General features: G+C 36.8%; 1 pseudogene across 1 annotated transcript; it reads right to left on the bottom strand.

Moving 5' to 3' along the window:
* Positions 1–1,129: 1,129 nt before the first annotated feature.
* Positions 1,130–10,827, bottom strand: LOC104599569 (uncharacterized; annotated as a pseudogene). Its single transcript, XR_016076223.1, has 5 exons — positions 6,526–10,827; positions 3,118–3,765; positions 2,332–2,528; positions 2,006–2,264; positions 1,130–1,866 (listed from the first exon to the last, which is right to left on the bottom strand). The product of XR_016076223.1 is annotated as an uncharacterized LOC104599569 (transcript).
* Positions 10,828–20,925: the final 10,098 nt, after the last annotated feature.

The following is a 20,925-nucleotide window of genomic DNA, read 5'->3' on the forward strand; positions in this document are numbered from 1 at the left end:
TATTCATTTTCTTTCAAATATTCAAAATATATCCTTTACTTTTATGAAAGCACTTTTATAAAAGTAATTTTACAAAAGCAATTTTAAGAAAGTACACTTACAAAATCACTTTTATAAAAGCACCTTTGTAAAAGTACCTTTATAATGTGCTCTCATAAAAGTACTTTTGCAAAGTGCTTTCATAAAAGTACTTTCATAAAAGTACTTTCAAAAAAGTGCTTTCATAAAAGTACTTTCATAAAAGTGCTTTCTTAAAAGTGCTTTCATAAAAGTACTTTCTTAAAAGTGCTTTTGTAAAAGTGCTTTTATAAAAGTACTTTCATAAAGTTCAACTAGGGATAATTTTATAAGTGGTATTTTAAAATTCAACTATGGATAATTTTGGAAGAAAAAAATTTGAATAAGTGCTTATTGTATAAGTACTTAAAAAAAGTTGGAAATTTGGGCTTAAAAAACTTATTTTTAAAATAAGCACTCATTTTGGGCTTATTTACCAAATACCAATAAGTGTTTAATGGCCCAAATAAGCACTTATTTTGAATAAGCACTCCCAAACAAGGCCTAAATAGAAGGAAAGGATGAAAAAACTATGGATTGATGAAAAATGAATGGGACATGATAGGGAAATATAAAATATCTGGCACAAGTTCACCAACATCACCAAGTAATGCATATACATCAAGTTCCATGAACAAAGAGTAAAGTAATGTTATTCAGGAAAATGACATGTCAAAATTGGTGAAAAGGAGCCTTTGCAAATGAAAGTACCATATCAATACACAAGGATCAACAGCACAAGTTAAAAAAAGGGCGGCAAGGAGAGAGAGAGAGAGAGAGAGAGAGAGAGAGGTATGACAAAAGCCAAGGAATGCTGAAAATTGAATGGGACATGTTAGATAAATCTAAAATATCTGCAAGGGTTAACCAACACTTCTAAGTGATGCATACACATCAAGTAAACAAAAGAAAGATTACAAAAGCTACGGAATGATAACAATTGAACAAGTGACAGAGAAATGTAATATAACTTCAGGAATTCGCCCACACAAGAAAGCTGAAAGTTATGAAGGTGAATTAAAAAAGGCAGAAAAATACCTGTTGCTGATGCTTTCTCCATATATTCAAGATATCACCTGAACTGAGACAATCTCTTCCTTTCACGGTTCTTTTTAAGGGTAGCAGCATTCTTGGAACTATTTCTAGCACAAATAGCCAAAAGATGATGCTGGTTTGCGAGCTACAGTTCTACCTTTCTTGGACACCCACTTCAATGGTAGATTGTTTACTAAATTAACAATGTCTTTAGAATTGCTTAATTCAACTAGCCTTTGTATTTGGTCAAGCATCTGGCTTGTCCGGCAATTGACTGATCAAGCGCAATTGAATCATCAATTGTGTTTTTTTCCACAAATTGAGCAAGATCTCTCTGAATTGACCATTCACAATCACAAAGGTTTCCCTGCATTGACCATTCACAATCACAAAAAGAGAACTCTGATCCAGAATACCACACTAGATGTGACTAGCTACTGTCTTTCTGGCTTACAACTTTTGCGAAAAGGTGCTCTTTATCACCCAAGGTAACAGCAGCATCTAGAATTTTCTGTTCTCGGTGCCAAGATGTAGAAGCAATATATTCTTACTTAACATTTTGAAAGGAATCACTTTCATCTGCATATCTATGAAGCCAATAGCTTGAATGCAATTCGTTTGTCAGCTTGTGCACCAACTTACCAACTCGTTGGAGTACACCAAGATGTGAATCATCATATAATTTCAGCTTCAGCTTAACATGATAAGTTTCTATGGCCCCAGATGCCTCCTGACTTGCAAGTGAAAAACCTTTCGTGGTAGCAAGCCACATTTCTATCAGACAAGAAGGCAAAAGTTTATTTTTTTATGCACAAGTTCAATGAAAATGTCCAAAAAAGGTAATAGTATAACAAGAAGAGAGAATCTAACCACGAAAAAAGTACATCGAATAACAATGCAACAGATTAATTACCAATCTTTGGCACCCAGTAGGCCTTCAAATACTGCATGAAGGCAGTCTGATCAACAAAATATTGGATTAACTCCCCCATTGCATCCTCCGAATCCATGCCACCCCAGATGGCATACACTATTTATCCTAGACGTTTAAGAAACTCTTGCTGAACTTCAATTTTATTGCACTTCTTGATAATGTTCCTCAGCCATGATCTATGAACACGCCAGAGGCAAAAAGAGAACAGGACAGCAAAATATATCCTTGCAACATCCAAATGGTAAAGGCATGGATGGTTTTGTATTGAAACAGAAGAATAAACAAATATTCACATTTATTCAAAGCATCTTGCCTGATTGGATCAACCTATGCAGATGCATCATCAAAACCCATTGATCTTCCAAGCTGAATCAACAGTACGTGCTCGATCCAGAAGAGATTTCATCCACTTCAACATGTCCTGCTTGGAAGTAGTACATGTTGTGACCCAGGCAACTGGAAGGGCATGTTGTCTTGAATCAAATACTAGTAGTGTACACAACAATGTTTTAAAATGCAGAGTTATGAGGTGTAGTTAGGAATGTAAGAGGTGTAAGCCTCCCAAACACAAGGAGGTGTAACTCTCCTTAAGAGGAGGGGAATGGGGAGGAGGGAGGAGGAAGGAGAAGGGAAGGAGGATCTTATTTTTCTTTATTTTAATAAAGTTCTTTTCTATTAAGAAGAATCAAGATGTATAGCACTAGCTGAAAGGGGTTCTTTATCTTTGAAAAAGGGCTGGGGGGGTTGGTCTGGGCAGCGCAGTCCCCCAGCCAAGGGAGTCCTGGGGCGGATTTCCCCTTATCTTCCTTTCCCTTCCCTTTCCTTTTCTTTCTTTCCTCTTTTTTTACCTTCTCTTTGTTTCTTTTTCTTTCCCTTCACTTTCTTTTCCTTTCCTGTCCTTTTCTTTCCTTTTCTTTCCTTTTTTTTTCTTTTTTTGTCTTTTTATATGAGGTATGAGTGAGGTGCATGAGGTTTACACCTCTTGCACGCCTCCAGGTGTACACAGTGGATACTGCCACACAAAAACACCACATATCATAAAAGTTCTGTCCATTAACTTCCTGTTGTGGCTGTAACTATGTACTAGTACTACTTATTTTGAGTTCTTTTTATGCCAACGTTGGATTACATGCCATAAGACCATGATATAAAAAACAGATAAATTGTTGCAAATTGCAACTACTATTCTGTTTGAATCAAAATGAAAGGATCTGTTTCAGTAGAATCCTGATAGAAGAATACAGGTTTCTTCTTGTGTTCAACACATAACTGAATACTAGCTTGAACCTCCAGATCCAATTTAGATGTTGACCTTTTTATAATCATCCCAAGTTTGCGAACATACAGGAATGCAAGGGTAGTAACTTCTGCATTTGAACCACAGTAGTGTTGAACCCCTTTAATGTGCTTCCAAAATACATTCTGCTCAGGAAGGCCAAGATAAATCATTGACATTGATTGCTGTTGGATCTCGTTAACAGACATATGGGATTTTCTTAGCACCAGGGTCAATAGCATCTCTATCTAGTGGACCATGGCAAACAAAACCAGACTTGTTTATATTATGAGTGCAAGTGATGGACAAGCATACAAGCACTTAACTCTATGAAGTGGCAAGTATAAGCTGTGCAGCGCCCCTCATGGATTGTGGTCTAGCAGAACGATTTCGGGTATATCTCCTGCTTGGTAATATACCCCCACCTTCCCCATAATTCTCAGGTCCAAAAGAGCATCAATAGCTTCACAAAGAAAAAACAAACAAAAACTGTAAAATAAATTTCTTTTTCAACATAGATATTTATTCTGCTGGTCCATGTAGGACAAAAGAGTTAAACATGTCATTAAAAAAAGATGCATTAAAAACAATTAAAATAAGACTGCTTATAGAAAGGATTGAGAGCAAGTGAAGGCACCTGTCTCCATTCCTACTGCCTCCTTCAGTGAGAAGTTTCCTTTCCAATGGAAGGTCTACTCAGTAAATGTACAAAGTGGAGCTGCCTGCTATTCGGGGGTTGCATACCAGCTAGACATAGCGGCCAGTTGGCTGACCCTATTCTTCCTAACTAGGTTGGGTTGACATCTTAAAAGCCTATGGAATGGACATCAGATGATCAGACAAAAGAATATGAATCAATCCAAAGATGCACAAACACTAAGCTATATAAGACATAGTAAACGTCTATGTGCATTTGCATGTGGCAGTGCCTTCAATGAAGGTAGATTTGTTTTGTTTCATACTTTCATGCATTTTCTGTGTTTATTTAACCCTTATCTATCTATTGATGATAAAGTGTGGGGGATGTATGTGTTATTTCTTTTTTTGATTCCCATGACACTCTAGTCGTAAAGACTCTTTAGTAGACCTTTTCTTATATGGTTATAAGTAGGCAGTATCTGAATAGTTATAAGTGGGCAGTTTCTGAAGTGAGAGTAAAGGACATATATGCCCTCTTTATGCCTTCTGTATGCTTAGACAAGAGGGGTAGAAAACGTCCAGTGAAAAATCCAGAAAGAAGGGGCATTTGCTCTTTTATATGTAGTATAGATATAGATATAGATTCTGTGGCAATGTCAACCAGCTACATGCTATCACAATTAACCCCTAACCTAGTTAGCCCATCAAAAGTTCACTCTGATGTCTGATACCTAGAGAACCCTCTCAAAGCACAATTATGTCAAAACAAATTTCACCTCATTGAGCATAAGGATAATCCCTACTATACCTAGAACCTGCTATCCCCATCAAATGCCATTTGCAGATTCACCATCTATCAAGATCAATGGTTTTTCCAAAGTAACAATAATTATCCTTATATATATTATATATCGATATTCTTTTAAGGATGGAATTAGGAGGAAGCTATAACAGAACATTCTTTTAAGGAGGTAATAAGAAATTTTGTACAATTCTTCATACCCCAACTCCCAAGGGGAAGGACCAAAGAACTTCAAAACAGAAAATTAAGCATACTGTAAGATTACCAAATGTCCAGTCTCTACCCATGCATTCAACAAAAACTACAGGAAACTATACAAAGTCTTCCTCCCTACCCCACCTCCAGCTACATAATCAACTAAATAACTAGCTGACCTTGGTCACAACTATTGGCATATTTCAACCTGGCCCTTGTAAAGGAGTCAACTCAGCTCTAATCAAGTATTAACAGCCTAGTATCCCTGTAAAACACTAAAACAGTCTACCCGTTATGATTTTTGAAACTCCAAGGTTCCTGAAGTTGACAGTCTACATCCCTGAAAAATACTAAAACTCCTTGATTCCCAAAAGAGTAGCAATCAAAGTGGATGGTATACATCCCTTATGTTGCAAATATCCATCTTCTGTATATTTATTTATTAATGATGTTTTGATTGTTTCCAATCAAAAATAAATAAAAAATTCGAGCTTAATTTGTATGTCTTGCATAAAAATAAGATGACAATCACTTGTATAAAAGATTATCAAATAGTTGTTCTCACATACTTACTATTACTTCAGGTGTGCCCTATCCATTATTTAATATAAAGGTTAGTGAAAGTTAGATCTCCAGGTTCAGGAATGACCACAGTTATTGAGCAGGGCTTTGTACACTTTTTGAGTCTTGATTAGACTCAACATTAAAACTTATTCTTTAATTGTGATGCAACAATGTTGGATGAGCTATATAAAATAGAAAAAGGAATAAAAAAAAAGAAGGCCGTGGAGGAGATTTTAAGTTCTCTTCTAGTCAATGGTATGTTGGTAATAGAGCTGCCACAAATAAAGGACAGATCAAATAGTCAAGATTGCACTTTTTCTTTGGAAAACATAGGTTGTAATTCCCTGTCCTGGCTTATCCATCCGAGATACTTATATATTTTTTATAATTGAATGATAATTTCATTAATAAGGAAAATAAACTTTTACAAGCATCCCATGGAGAGGCACGAAGTGGAAAGTCTCCTATAACAGTAACTACAGGTTCTCAAAAACTAAAGATTACAATGCAGCCCAATATAATAGTTCCCGAGAAGTCCCTTGTTTAGCAAGAAAATCAACCATTACATTTGCTGAACTGCCCACCCACTGGATTCTAATATTCATGTGCCTTGTGAACCATTTAACTTTCTTATGATATCCCTAAACGTAAAACCAATGTGTCAATCACTTGTTTGCAACTATGCCACTCTAAGTCATCCTCATGTCTTGATTATAAAGCATCGTGCCCTAATTTTCCATGCTCAAGTTGAAGTCAATTTGGTGGCTCCATAAGTCATACAGCTCAACCACTTTTTCAAACATCTAAGTTTTACTCATCTTTCCCATGTATAAGAGTTTTCAAGATTTAAATTTTCAATCAAGATGAATGCCAAGATAGATAAGACCAATTGCACCACATTTGTCAATGAATAGACCTTTGAAGATGCAATATTAGCATCAATGAAACAACATGATGCCTGCAATTTGCAGAGACCTAACAAAAAAGGAATTCAAAGCTAGAAACATAAGGTAAAAGACTTACAGCCTATGCTCCAGATACTCATCACTCTTGTAGGTCTTTAGGATGCCTTTTGGCCTCTTTCTTCCTCTCTCAATGTGAACCTAGTCGGGCATTCCACGTTAGAACATTCTCCAATTACAAATGCATCAACCTGGTCATAAGGAATAAGGGTCACATCATCACGATGTTCAGCGATTTCAAACTTTATCCAGTTCAAATCAGCAGAAGGGAAGTCTTCCTCTGGTGGATCTGCAACCAGAATATTGAAGATCAATTCTATTATGTCCATCAATTGTATCAAAGCTAGTCCTAAATGCATCTGGATTCCTGAGGAAGCAACCTATATGTTATCGATAATAAAAAGAATAATGTGCATGGAGAAGTTATGTGATCCAACTCAATGTTAAAGTTTCAGTATCAGATTCAGGAATTTAGAAAGAAATATCAACTTGTAATGCTTTGCAGAATCTCCAAGCACTTTCATATGCTATCCAATAAATATCACAGATTGATAATCTTGTGGAGTGAAAAATCCAAAGAAGAAAAAAAAAAAGAAGGAAAGAAAGAAAACAGTAAAGGAAGTCTCTAATCTGATTGCACAAAAATAAATTCCATTGAAGAAAAAGGTTTGGAAACCAAAAGAAAGTGCCCTTGATTGCATGGAGCCAAAAAATTATGGAATACTGAAGTCTGAAGGCCTTAATCAAATTTCAAAACTATCAAGATATTCAATGACCACAAAAATAGTTGCTTGTGTTGATATATATTGGCAATGTGAAAAATGAATTCACACTCTGGTTTAAGATGCAATTACATGGTGACAAACAAAAAAAGTTTGGTCAGATATCTACTGGGAAACTGGCTCTGGAGCTGAACTAGAAATGAAAAGGAACTAATTGGGGAAGTAAGAACCAAGTGCAGTGTGTATCACACTAAATTCATATGCATAAATGCAAAAAATCAACATAATGACCTAAGGCATTAGAAAAAACTGAAGTCAAAATGTAGGGTATGTATTAGTTTTTATCAAACAAGAAATGGGAAAAATAAATTGGAAAGAAACTGAAATAGTAAAGCAAAGAATCTTTGAAGTGTCAAAACCCTATACATTCCCAGCACATACCATCCATAAGAAGAGTCCATGGGACAATGGTTTAACCTACCAAGAGGATTGAAACAACCAAGCAAGACTAATAAAGACTAGTCAGACATATATGTTGCAGATTGTACATTCTTTAAGATCAGGAACTAAATAAAAGAATAGATATATAAGTCCTCTAGCATAAAAAAGAAATAAATGAGTTCACAAACAGAGAACGCATCGGAGATGATTATAAGAAGGCTTTGAAATAAAAAAAAGTTCAAAATAAAAGGCGAACTACTGCAAAAAAAATGAAATTGAAATAAAAAGAAAGACAAAACGAGAGGTCATTCCAAGATGGATAATGAGGTCATATAACTAAACTTTTTGCACTTTGTGAGTGTCTATTTTAATAGTCCCAAGACAACCAGAGAAGTATTGAAACTATCCTACACAATGAGAAATGTTTTAAAATGCAGAGATGTGATATGAGGTTTCCCATTATCTTGAGGCGTGAGGTGTAAACAATAATGCAATAGGCATAAACCTAAGAAATATATGCTTTAAAATATAATAAATAGAAAAATAGTTAACTTTCCCAAAAATAGGAAAATAACTAGAAAAATTATAATTGCAATATCTAATAATAAAACAATCAAATTCAAATGCAAAACTGATAATTAAGCATCATGATATCATCCATAAAGCCTAATGTCAAAATGTCAAAACGCTAAGTTATAGGTTAGTTCCCTAGTTTTGTATACCAATTAGCATGTATATAAATTAAAAAAAAGGTTAGCTCTTTGATAATAATATAAATTTTCCTGTCAAAACATGACAAATCATTATATCTAAAAGACAATAGCATTTTAAATCCATTAATTCCAATATCTAAAACACAACAGTAAAAATATACCAATTAACAAGTACTTGATAGAGAAATTACATGCCAAAAATTATTGGCAACTAAAGAAGGCTCTAACCTTATAAAAGATTCAAGAGAGATAATGAGGAAAAGGAGAAAAGAAGAAGGGAAAGAACCTTTGTTCTTTCTTTTTCTTCTCTTACATCCTTGGATCTTTTATATTTAAGTAATAAAACCTTAAAATAAAGCATAAGTCATGATAATATGATAGGATGTATCAATACACATCCAAATAGGATGTAGAATGCAACCATAGTAACAATATTACAATAAGGTGCCCACCTTGTGATTTTTGTCATCTAGGCACACCACTTAGATGGGCACCACCTTATATGTCATGGCATTTAGGGCAGGTGCCCCACCATGGGCACTATCAATAAGCACTCTAAGCTATTAAAGTTTAATACTTCACAGCAAATCATTCTTTTCATTTCATATGAAATGCTAACTACTTTCCTATTCTTCTAATATTTGTAGGTAAAGGAGAGAAGGCGAAACAAAGGAGATGAAGAGAAAAACAGGTGCAGCCCCCTGTTAAGAACAGAGCCCCTGTTTTCTGGAAATAAAAACAGCAGCAGCTGTAGCAGCAATAGCAGAAGAAGGAGAAGAGCCCTCTGTTTCACAGAGAGAATAATTGAAGAAGCAGCCAAGGATCCGTGTAGCTTCCTAAAAAATAAATGTTTACCTGTCTTCAGGAAGCTGTGAAGGATCCTCTCAGCAACCAGCCAACCAGTCCTCTTTCTATCTTGCAATGCACTACAGCCCCCTCCCCTTCACTGACCATCTCTTCTCTTTGGCAAACCCTTCAGTGGTTTTTTGAGAGTGAGAAGAGAGGAGACTCTGTTTAACTTTTTTCTTGTTATGTGTGCATTCAAGTTTCTTGCAGAAGTGAGGTAAGTTCTTTTATATGGTAATACATAATAACAATGAAGGGGGAATAAGTTGAGTCTGTATCAGTCATACGCCTCCAATATAAAACACAATATTAGCATATGCCTTTCTACCATTGTTGCATGGACTGTCCTAAATGGATGAAGTGTCCATTTAGGACATGCATCAGACTCCGACACTCTATGGATTCTTGAAGAACACTTCTATATAAGACTTTTCTCTGTCTCCTTGATTATTCACCATTAATGAACAGCTAATGTACACAATGAATGTAACCTTTCCTAATAAAATATATGAATGTAATCTTTCCTAATAAATGCTTTTATTTTTTGAAAGAAGGTAAAGCGTAATGTATTAATTTCAAAAGTATGGTTCTCTGTACAATGAGATGCTGTACAATGCATGCCTAAGATCCCCAAAAAAATCCAACTCCAGAAAGGAAGCAGAGAATATACTATCCTTAAATACAATGTTTACACATAGCCAACTCTTTAAAAGTTCTATTGCCAGATTAATCAGCCCTGATTCTGTTGTAGATTTCTACTCAAATTTTGTTGTTCCTTTCATACCAGATAGCCCACATAACCGCATCTGGAACAACCGATCAGCAGACTATTTTCCTTTCGCAGTCATACCTGCAACTCCACTCTTCTAAAAGCTGCTTCACTAAGCTCAGAAATCAGCACTGCAATTTTTAAAAAAATGGTACCAAACGTAGGAACTAAAACCACAGTGCAAGTGATTTGATGATTCATCCTCACTTCGCACAAGTTGCCACCCACAGAAAAAAAAAAATAAAAAATTAACTTCTGCTGGAGCAGCAGTCCCTCATAAGGCCCTTGCTTGGAAAGTTTTCACCTGCCTCACCAATAATGCCATTGTAGAAGGATTTCACTGAAAACACTTCAACTGTGTCCGCTTCCAGTATCTAGGATCATAGGCTTGCAGGTTTATGCGTTGACTTTGGAGCATAAGATTCAGCAACCCTCACCAATTTGATCTCTGTTACACCAAATAGAGCCTGGAAGAAGTCTGTCCCCACAACATGAATCCAATCAGGAATATAATCTTCTCCATCTGCTACTTTGAAGCCGCATCCTTCGAAAAAATTTATTAAAAGCCTTGTAGATACCCTTCAAAACACCACAACTTACATGTGAGAATTTGCAACATCCCAACCATTTCTACTTAAGCCATATTTCTCCACTATAATCTTTCTCCAAAGAATTTAGTTCTGTGGAGAATCTCCAAAACCATCTGTAACTCATATTCCGATACATGTGTCAAATTCCCAACCTTGTGCCCTTATCCATATAACAGTGCTTTTTATATGCCACCATACAAGAGGAATACACCTCAAGTATATGAGCACTTCTCCTATCTCAAGTATATGAGCACTTTTCCTATGCTTTAGGACATTATTAGAGAATCTTGATTCGCATTTTACTAAAACTTGCATGGAGACTCAACATGAGGTGTACACTTCCTATGCTTTTCTTTGACTTTCCAAATGGCCTTAGACAGGGTGACCCATTCATAATTGCAATGCAGACCCTATCCAATCTGTTGAACATAGCTGAGCAGAGAAAAGAAACACAGGGTGGTTTCAAAATAATCAAAGGTGGGACCCAATCACCCACCTTTTGTTTGCAGATGATTGTTTAATCATGTAAAGGCTGGACCTAATCAAGTAAGAAAAATAAAAGAGATCTTGAAAATTTTTGAGGAAATGTCGGGAGAGAATAAATCTGCAAAAATCTGGAGATCAGTTCAACAATGGAGTTCACAGAAGAAAAAGAAATTTTTTACTACAATTACTCTAAATGTCACACATGAAAGTTCAAGAAAAATACTTGGGAGAAAAAATCTGGTTTCAAGGGAGAGATACAAGCAAGCAAAGAAACTGTCACAGGCTGGAAGAACTACATTAATAAAATCAGTCATTCAAGCTATACCCAATTACATCATGGCAACCTCCCTTCTATCCATAAAAGCAATAAACCAAATTTACAGTTCACCACAGGATGAACTCGCTACAGTGCGAGCTCAAGGACCCCCGATGTACCGAAAGGGAATACTCCAAGGCAAGTCTATCCTAGCTCGCGAGCTAGGATAACCAGCTCACTCCAATACTTAGGCTAGAGAGTTGTCCCAAAGGCAACCTCAAGCAGAATCACCTCGGAGTACCACTAGGAGTTCGCTACGAGGCAGCTCGTAACAGGGTAGCTCGCTACAAGGCAACTCGCTACGGGATAGCTCGCCATGAAGCAGCTTGCCGTTCAAGCGACAAAGCGTTTCAGGAAGCTTCACATCTGACAGAATTGTACCCATCAGGCTGCACCACGTCTCCTGACCGACGACACAGTCGCTGCCAACCTAACAGACTGTACTCACGTCTCTCTCGACAGGTGGCGGCGTGTCTGTCCTCTTCGGGTCGTGTCTCTCATCTGATTGGGTAGTACACTGCAACGGTTACCTGCGCAGCCCTGGCAATAAACAGCTGCGACAGAGGGCCAGAGGCGGTTATGCCAGATTTTACAAGAACATCCATATTTAAGAGTCACAGGGTCAAAGGGGAAGAGGTATCTTGAGTTAATCTTGAACTTTCATTGAGCTAGCGCTACCTGCACTCTTAGCCTTCTTTGCACTCCTTACTTCTCTCTCAAGCGTTCTAACTTAAGTATCGACGCATTCCCACCGGGCAAGTTCCTCGGGAATCCTTCGCATTCTTCTCATTCTCATGTGTTGTTTGCTGCCAGTTAGGAGCGAAGCCCCCTGTCAGCTAGGAGTGACCGGATCGCGCAGCATCACATGATATTTCTTACTTCTATATTCTACCATGATATTTCTTATATCGTCTAAGACAAGTATGGGTCCAACTAATTCAAACCAAAGAAATCAAGTTTTGAACTTTGAATCAGCACTATATAGAGGATGAAGGTCACGTTTAAATTTCTTAACATTGCTTGGTTGTTAAATGTTGCACTTTGTGCACTTTCATAGTCAACTTGATACCATTGTTTGCTGATGCATGTGAATCCATTGGATGATGAAAAGCTATGGGGGTTAGGTACTGCTAAATGTGGGATGAAGTGTTGATCGATGTTCAACTTTCTATTGCACAATGTGAAGTTCAACTTTCTATAGTATCAAAGAAGTATACAAGAACCACATTCATATACTATTTCAAGTAATTATAACAAACTAATATTGCAAGGATTTTCCAAGGGTGATTTAGTTAGATTATTGCAATGAAGCTAATTTTATGCTCATACATTAGCAAAATCAAAAGAATCATGGATTTTTCTAAAACCACTATCTTCTTAATTAGAAGGGTAAAATGTATTTGATCCATATCACTTCAAAATTTAGTGTTTAGGCACTTGCATTTGTTTTATCCAATTAAGAATCTTAATCAATTATAACATCTCATTGGACCATTTTGATAGGAGGTTCACATGGAAGTGTTATTGGTTAATGGTCTAACAATCTAGACTGGGTTCATTCTCTTACCAATGTCATGTTTATGACTAGATGCTATTCTAAATTAAGTATAGCATTCTTTTTCTATGGAAACTTGAAAAGATAATTGCTTCTCTCATTATTCAATATTTTTTATTGTAAAGTAAGAGAATTTGAACCTTTTGTCCCAAATACCTAGGCGAAATTAAATGGTTGTGGCATAACTTTTATATACTTGGAGGCCATTGAGAACTAATACCTTTACAACAACTATTATACTTCTCAAGTGTATTGCACTATACTCATGTGAGCTAGTTGTGCATTCATTTGATGGTATCGTCTTAAAGAAGAAGATAGAAGAAAGTAAGCTACACCCAGAAAGTCTTGTGTTGAGTTTAGAAAATAAAAATTGATGGTTGAAAAACTTAAAGTTATGTTATTAAATCAACATCCATAAATCCTAATATTCATCATCCATAATAACAAAACACATAAATACTAATTAAAAATTTTACAAAAGACATAATACAAAAAGTGCAACCATTAATGCACTGGGAAGACTTATAATAGTCCATATGTATACCTTACATAGCTACTAATTTCTCCAACTCTTCAACACATTTGTCAAGATTTTCTCCATCATTCACCTTTTCAATAGCTTCATCTGAATTAATTCTAGATTCCACCCATTCAAAAACCTTCAAACTTTGTCATCATTGGGCAAGTATTCCTACTTACAAGGTACTAAAAATCAATACATCTAATAATCTTCAGTATTATAGAAAGTATATAGTCTATGAGTTTATTTATACATGCAAATACTTTGTCGAGGCAAACATAAAACAACTTGTTTGGATTCATAAAAATCTCAAATGCTTGAATTGTACACTTCTTTACGATAACAGTATATGGATTCATATTTGCAATTTCTAGAAGGTGGATATTCATGAGTGGATTGGAAACTCATTAGCAATCATATTGGAACTAATACCCTATAGTTGAGTAGGGCAAACAATACATCTTTAGAACAATTAATGGTTTATAGTATCCCCCTCCCAGACCCCCATTTATACCCGAATTCATACCAGCTTGTTTTTATTCATAAAAAAGGATTTTTTTTTGTTGGCCTAGCATTATTAGTAGAGCTATAAATAGGTTGGCAAACAAATAAGATGGAAATCATGTATCCAAACCTAATCCAATAAGAATCGTAGCCTTGATTGAAATGGGTGAATACTTAATTAACTAAATAAAACCTTTTTTATTATTTGTTAGCATCCAATTTTTTCTCGGTCCCTTCTTTAACCCATCTCCTACAATCCGGATGCCCGATCGGACCATACCAACCACTTTAAAACATGCCTAAACCCTAAGAAACCAAATTTTAGCCCAAATGCCCATAAATTCACCGTTAAATCTACTTGATTCCCTTTTGATGGTCTTGATTATTCCACATCACCATACTTGATCCCTGATCAAAATCCATCACGTGAAACAAAATCCTCAAACTATCAATCATGCAAAATTTCAATCCCAAATCCTGGATTTAGCCAATCATCCATCAGAGATCCCATTTCGACGCATTTAACACTGTGACACTCCTCAAACCTAAAACTCATGATCTGTACACACCAGACATGATCAAACCCTTCCAACAACCTCATGATCTCAATCCATACATACCCACCAAATTTTATCCCAAAATTCCCTCGTTTGACCTAACATCAAGTCTGAATTCTGTTTTAACGAACCTTATTGATCAAAATCTCACCGGTCACAAACCTCCATCACTCAAGCCTATTCTGACCAATCAAACCCCACCACCATGTTCATTGACCCAAAGAATCCCATCACATCAAATTTCATGACTAAACACCTCCATTTGACCATTGAAAAAACAAGATTTCGTTTCAAACCCTCTCGTTGAATGAAAAACCATAAGCTAAGACCATGATCTGAATTAAATAAGTCAATCCACATCTCTAATAAAAGATCCTCCACTTCCATCAAATTTGGGATGTTTGAAAATGCCTATCCACCAAATTTCGTTCCAAAATTCCCCCATTTGACCCTTCATCAAATAAAGATCGTATTTTAGCAAATCTTATTGATCCAAACTTTTCAGCCATAGATCTCAATCTTCCCAATCCCATTTGTCCAATTAGACCTCACCACTGTGTTCAGAAACCCAAAAAACCCCAACACACCAAATTTCATTACCAGATTTATCCATTTGACCATTAAACTAAAGATATACATTTTTTATCCACCCGATTGAACCGCCACATCAAGTGTCCAACTTAGGATCTTAAGTGGGTGGGGACTGATGTCAGATCCTTACTTAACTACATTAAAACACCTAGACCAATGATTTTGAGCCTAATAGGCTTAAAAAATCCAAAATAACAAACAAGCCCCTACTTAAAATCAATAAAAGACAAAATAATATTTAAAAATTCTTTAAATTTATGTTTTTTGCCACTATCAGCCCCAAATACGGGGCTACAATGTTTGGCACGCCCCAATCCCTCATTAGACGCATGTAACCCATGAGAAACCACCAAAAATCGAGAAGACTTGTTGCACAAAGAAGGAATGATCAACTACAAGCCCCTTTCTCTCAAAATCTTTGCCCATTTCGGTGAAAAAACTCTGTTGAGTTACAAACACTATAATTGGATGAGTTTCAGACCCATCTCCCTCCATTTTCTCTATAAACAGAGGCTCAGCTCAAACTTGAAGGAGAGAGAGCTTTCCAACTTCTATAGCACACCCAATTTTCTCGAAATCCCGGAATCCTTGTAGCCAAGCTCAAGCCTCATCCTCTGTTTTTCAATCTTAACACCAGAAATGACCAGCCTAGCTCTTGCCTTGTTCAAGTTTCATTTGAAGTCCTTTTGGTTGTTGGAAAGCTTGTTTCAAGGTCGTACACGAGAGATAAACCTCTCATTCTATTGTCTCTTTGCCTTTAGTTTAGTTTTAGGTTGCTTAAAGCTTTAAAATCTTGGACAATTTGCATTCCCAACTTCCTCTGGATTCAGAAAAAGAAGTAGAGAGGCGAGGGTCTTAGGGAAACTAGTACCTAAGACCCGATAACATCACCTCAAATCAATTTTGGGCAAAGTTGAGAATATTTTTGCTAGATTTCAGGAGCTTTAAACAATCTTGTTAGTGCATGTTTTTGCTGGAAATTGATCCTAAATTACTCCCGTAGTGGGCTGCTATAGCAGCTTGGAAAGAAGGGTGTCTAACACCTTCCCTCTCCCAATCCTTTGAACCCAAAGCCTTTCGGTTTAGTGCCTTTCCTTGGCGGGGAATGGAGTCACTATCAAGGCCAGTAAACTGTTTTTCAAACCCAAAAATGAGGGCCCATTTCCTCTAAAAAAATGGGTGGCGACTCCAACTCCTTTTGAGCTAGCCATGAGCTTTTTAGAGCTCACAACTGGTGACTCCACTGGGGAGATTTTCAAGGACCTTTTGTGGGAGATGTTTTGGCTCAAATTCGTGCTTAGTGGTTGTGCATTGTAAAGTCTAGTTTGTTTTTTGTTAGTTGGCGATTTAAAATCACACCTCAGTAAGGCTGGGCGTGACAGACCTTCCTAGCGCAATCATCTAAAGTCATTCCCATTCCAAAATCACACCTAAAGCTATTCCCATGCCTTTGCTAAAATCGTAACCAAGGTCTTACCTGAAACACTTCTTCAAAATCGCAACTCAACCTAACTTCATCGCATCTCAGATCACCCTCATCGCAATCCAGAAGCTTGAAATTGCAACTTAGCTTAACTTCATTGCAACTCAGATCACCCTCATCGCAACCTAGAAGCCCAAATCGTAACTCAGCCTGACTTCATCGCAACTCAGATCATCCTTGTCGCAACCCAGAAGCCCGAAATCGCAACTCAGCCTGACTTCATTGCAACTCAAATCACCCTCATCGCAACCTAGAAGCCCAAAATCGCAACTTAGATCACCCTCATCGCAACCCAGAAGCCTGAAATCGCAACCCGTCCTAACTTCATCGCAACCCAAAAGCCCAAAGTTGCAACTCAGCCTAACTTCATCGCAACTCAGATCACCCTCATTGTAACCCAAAAGCCCGAAATTGCAACTCAACCTGATTTCATTGCAACTCAGATCAACCTCATCACAACTCAGTTCAATCTCATTGCACCTCCTTCCCACTCATCGCACCTAAATTGCACCCATCTACCCTTCCTGTGCCCGTTTATCGCATTGCACCCTTTGCCATAGCGCGTTAAATGTCTACCACAATTAGCTTTCAGCGTAGCAAAAAAATCATACAGTTTCCGGATGCTTTTTTCCTTTTTTTGTTTTTTTTTGTTTTTCTTGGATTTTTCTTTCCTTTTCTTTCCCTTTGGCAATCTCTCAAAATTTGTAGTTTTTGTTTCTCTATAACTGATTGTGTTTAGCTTAGTTGTGAATAGTAGTAAGTTGTATTTGTTCCTTGTTCTATTCTTTTCTCCTCTTTGTTTAGTTAAAATGCACCAAGAGAACTTAGCTTCTATTAGGTCCCCAAATGTGGCCACCTGGAGACTTGTCGGATTGCTTGAAAACTTAAACATGTGGCTGCATTCTCTTATTATTTTTTTTTTGTTGCTTTCCTATTCAATTTTCTTGCATGCTTGAATACTCATGATCACACACACTCTCATGTAAATAAAATTAGAATCTCATTTCACCTGTTAGAGGAAAGGTAGTAGGTGTGTGCCCCTAGATTTTGGTCCTTAAAGGCTCCACCAAAACCTTCAAACTAGCCACCAACCAAAGAAGCCCATTTGTCCATGGTTGGAGGTTTGAAGGCTAGCAACCTTGTTGGAACCTTAAAGTCTAAAACTCCCCTAATAACTTCATGCATTGCACCTACGATGCCCATACGTAGGAGCCTTAGATGGAACTAGGATAGAAGGACCTTAGCATAATTAGGGCTAGGACACTAAGAGTGTTGCACTATGTGGTTTCCATCCTTAGAAGTATGATCAAAATAAACTTTAAATCCCTTAAAAGGAAAAGCTTAATCTAAAAAAAAAAAAGCATCAAAGTACCCCTTAAGCTGTTAATGTTACACCCAAGATCAAAGTTTAAAAACTTAATCAAATATGAAATCAAGATCAAAATCCATTAAGTTCTCCAAATCTAAAGATTCCATTTGAAATACCTAAAAAAAGTCTGTCTTGCCACTCAAGGTTATTGTTCTCAAGGCTAAGTAGATGCATTCCCTGATGAAATTAGCTCTTGGGAAGAAACATCAAAAGGCCAATTTTGACCTCTCATGTACTTCATCATGTGCCCATCTCAAAGCTAAGTAGATGTATGACTCTATGAGCTCAACTCTTGAGGAGTAGCATCAAAAGGCCATTTTAACTTCTACTATTATTCATCCTATGCCCATTTCAAGGCTAAGTAAATGCATAACTCTCAGAGTTCAACTCTTGAGAAGTAGCATCAAAAGATCATTTTGACCTTCCTTATTTCCTGGAGTATTTAGTAGGTATGCATATGGAAAGAGTATTTAGTAGATATGCATATGGCAAGAGTCTAACCCTCTCTTGACCAATATCAAAAGATACTTCATCTCTCAATCGGTGCAATTTGGCTTTGCCATGTGACTTTTGAATTCTATGATGTCTAGTAGGTGTGTGTATGGTAAAGGGCCTAACCTCCCTTTGACCAATACCAAAAGATATTTTGCATAACCTTTGTCTAGAGGTATCTAGTAAGTACAAATATGATTAAAGGACTAGTCATCCTTTAGTCAGTATTAAACGATACTTCATTGGTATTCATGATCTTTTATTTAAAAACTAAAGGTGTTACAATAATGGCCTACTAACCCTCTTCTTGTTTTTGACAAAAAATGGATCAAGCCTTTTTCGAATATCTGGGATGTTGGTCATTCCTTAAAAACTGGTTTCTTGCAAAAGCAGATGATATTAGAGCCATTGGAGATGCACCCCATTGGGAAAATGTTATGAATTTATCATTGGTGCAGTTGGAATGGCCAATGCTTAAGGCGACTTTTGAATGTTGGGATCCAGAAATAATGGTTTTCTCTTTTGGAAAAATTGAGATGTGTCTAACATTAGAAGAGGTAGCTTATGTCCTGTGAATGCCCATCGAAAATGAGATTTCCTTCTCAGTTGCCAAGTAGGGGTACAAAGCCAACCTGTGCCAGTTCTTAGCATGCAAAAAGCCCCAACTATAGATGGCAGATGAAGAATCCATTACAATCCAGTTTCTTCTAAACCACAACACCCAAGTCTTCAAATCAAATAAGCTTGAGAAAAATGGGGAAGGACAAAAAAATGCCTTGTTCATGGCTATCGTAGGACATCTCCTCTTCCCACTTAATTGCAAAAGGGTTCTTGCAAAACTAATCACAGTACTGCATCAAATCAAAGAAGCATCATCAGTCACCTTGGTTCCCATGATCTTAACAGAAATTCTAAGGGGTCTAACCATGTTGTAGACACATAGAGTGTGGCTGTTCCGTGGGTCCCTCCAGATCTTGCAGCTATGGTTGATACAACATCTACCACATTTGGTCATCCACATCGGAAAGTTTTTATCTCAGCCTACATACAAGGTAAAAGAAATATTGAGCACTAATCCACAAGCAGCAACCTTAACAGAGAAACAAAGCTTGGCGTTATTGCAAAGAGCCGTGGAAGGAAAGGTTAATTGGAACATTGGGTTGTCTATCCAAGAAGGGTGCAATCAACCTCGCTTAGCCGTAGAAGGAAGATAGAGAATGGTTAGTTCATTCCAACCGCCGATGACATCAAAGGGGACATGGTTGAATTTATCAAGTATTGTGGGAACCTGGAAAGAAAGTTCAAGGAACATTGGGCTTCCAGTGAAAAGGAATTCTCTACCCTGTTGCCAACCTCCAAGCTGATGTGTGACCATACATATAGGGATTGGGAGTGTAGTCAATGTTTCCCATCACCCCTAGCGCCACCGCCCGAGCTTCCCACCCCAGCAAGGCCTCCATCCAAAGGTACCATATCAAAGGAATCTCTCAAGCGCTCTTTGGATGATCCATACTTAAAAGCAACACTAGAACTTCATGAGCAAAACAAGATAAATGAGGTGCAGGAAGTAAGGATAGGAAGGCACAATGATTCTATAAGGAAGCAAATAAGAGAGCACATCAAGCAAAAGCGAAAAATGGAAATAGAAGAGTCGGATTTAAGGAAGGAAATTATGGAATTAAAAGAGAGATTGGAATGTAAAAGGAAAAAATTGAGTGAAGCCCAAGCAAGTCATTTTGAAACAATGGAGAAATTATCAGAGAGGCACTTCAACAAAAGCAAAGGGTGGAAGTCGAAACCAAGGAAACTCGCCGCTAGCTCCATCAAGGTAGGAATGAGGCTACTAGTGCCCACATCAAATATGAAGAGTTAGTCAACCGCATGGAAGCAAACACGATGCAGATGGCAAGTTGAATGGTGATACTCAAAGGCACCTTGACTTACTATGGCATTGAAATTCCTCCCAACTGATTAGGATTGTTGTTTTTCCTTTTCTTTCTAAAAAACAAAAAAAAAAGTGGATGTAATGAACATTAATGAAGGAGCTATCTTTTGTTTTGGGCCATTATTGTCTCACTCAAATACTAACAAAATCGTCAAATTCATCGAATCAACTCATCAAATATCAAATTTGGCAAATTAACTCATCAAATAACAAAGATCAGAATCAAAGCAGCAAATCAACTCATCAAATAGCAAAAACCAAAGCTAAGTTGTCAAATCAACTCATCCAATCAAATCATCAAAAATCAAAACCAAATTTACTAATTCTTTAAGCCAATTCATCGAATATCAAAAATCAAAGCGTAAAAAACCAAAATTAAGTTTATAAAGTTAATAAAATAAAATCAAAATGAAAATAAAAAAATCATCAAAATCAAAAAAGAAATAAAATAAAAAATACAGAATAAAAAAAGAATCAAATCAATCTCATCAAATGTTGAGAATCAGTTTCTTTACCTTTTCTCTTGCAACTAGTGAATAATTTTTGACCTTCTCCTAGCGAA

This window comes from Nelumbo nucifera, chromosome 1 (genome assembly GCF_055504915.1).
Source record: "Nelumbo nucifera cultivar China Antique chromosome 1, China Antique-T2T, whole genome shotgun sequence".
Classification (NCBI taxonomy): Eukaryota; Viridiplantae; Streptophyta; class Magnoliopsida; order Proteales; family Nelumbonaceae; genus Nelumbo; species Nelumbo nucifera.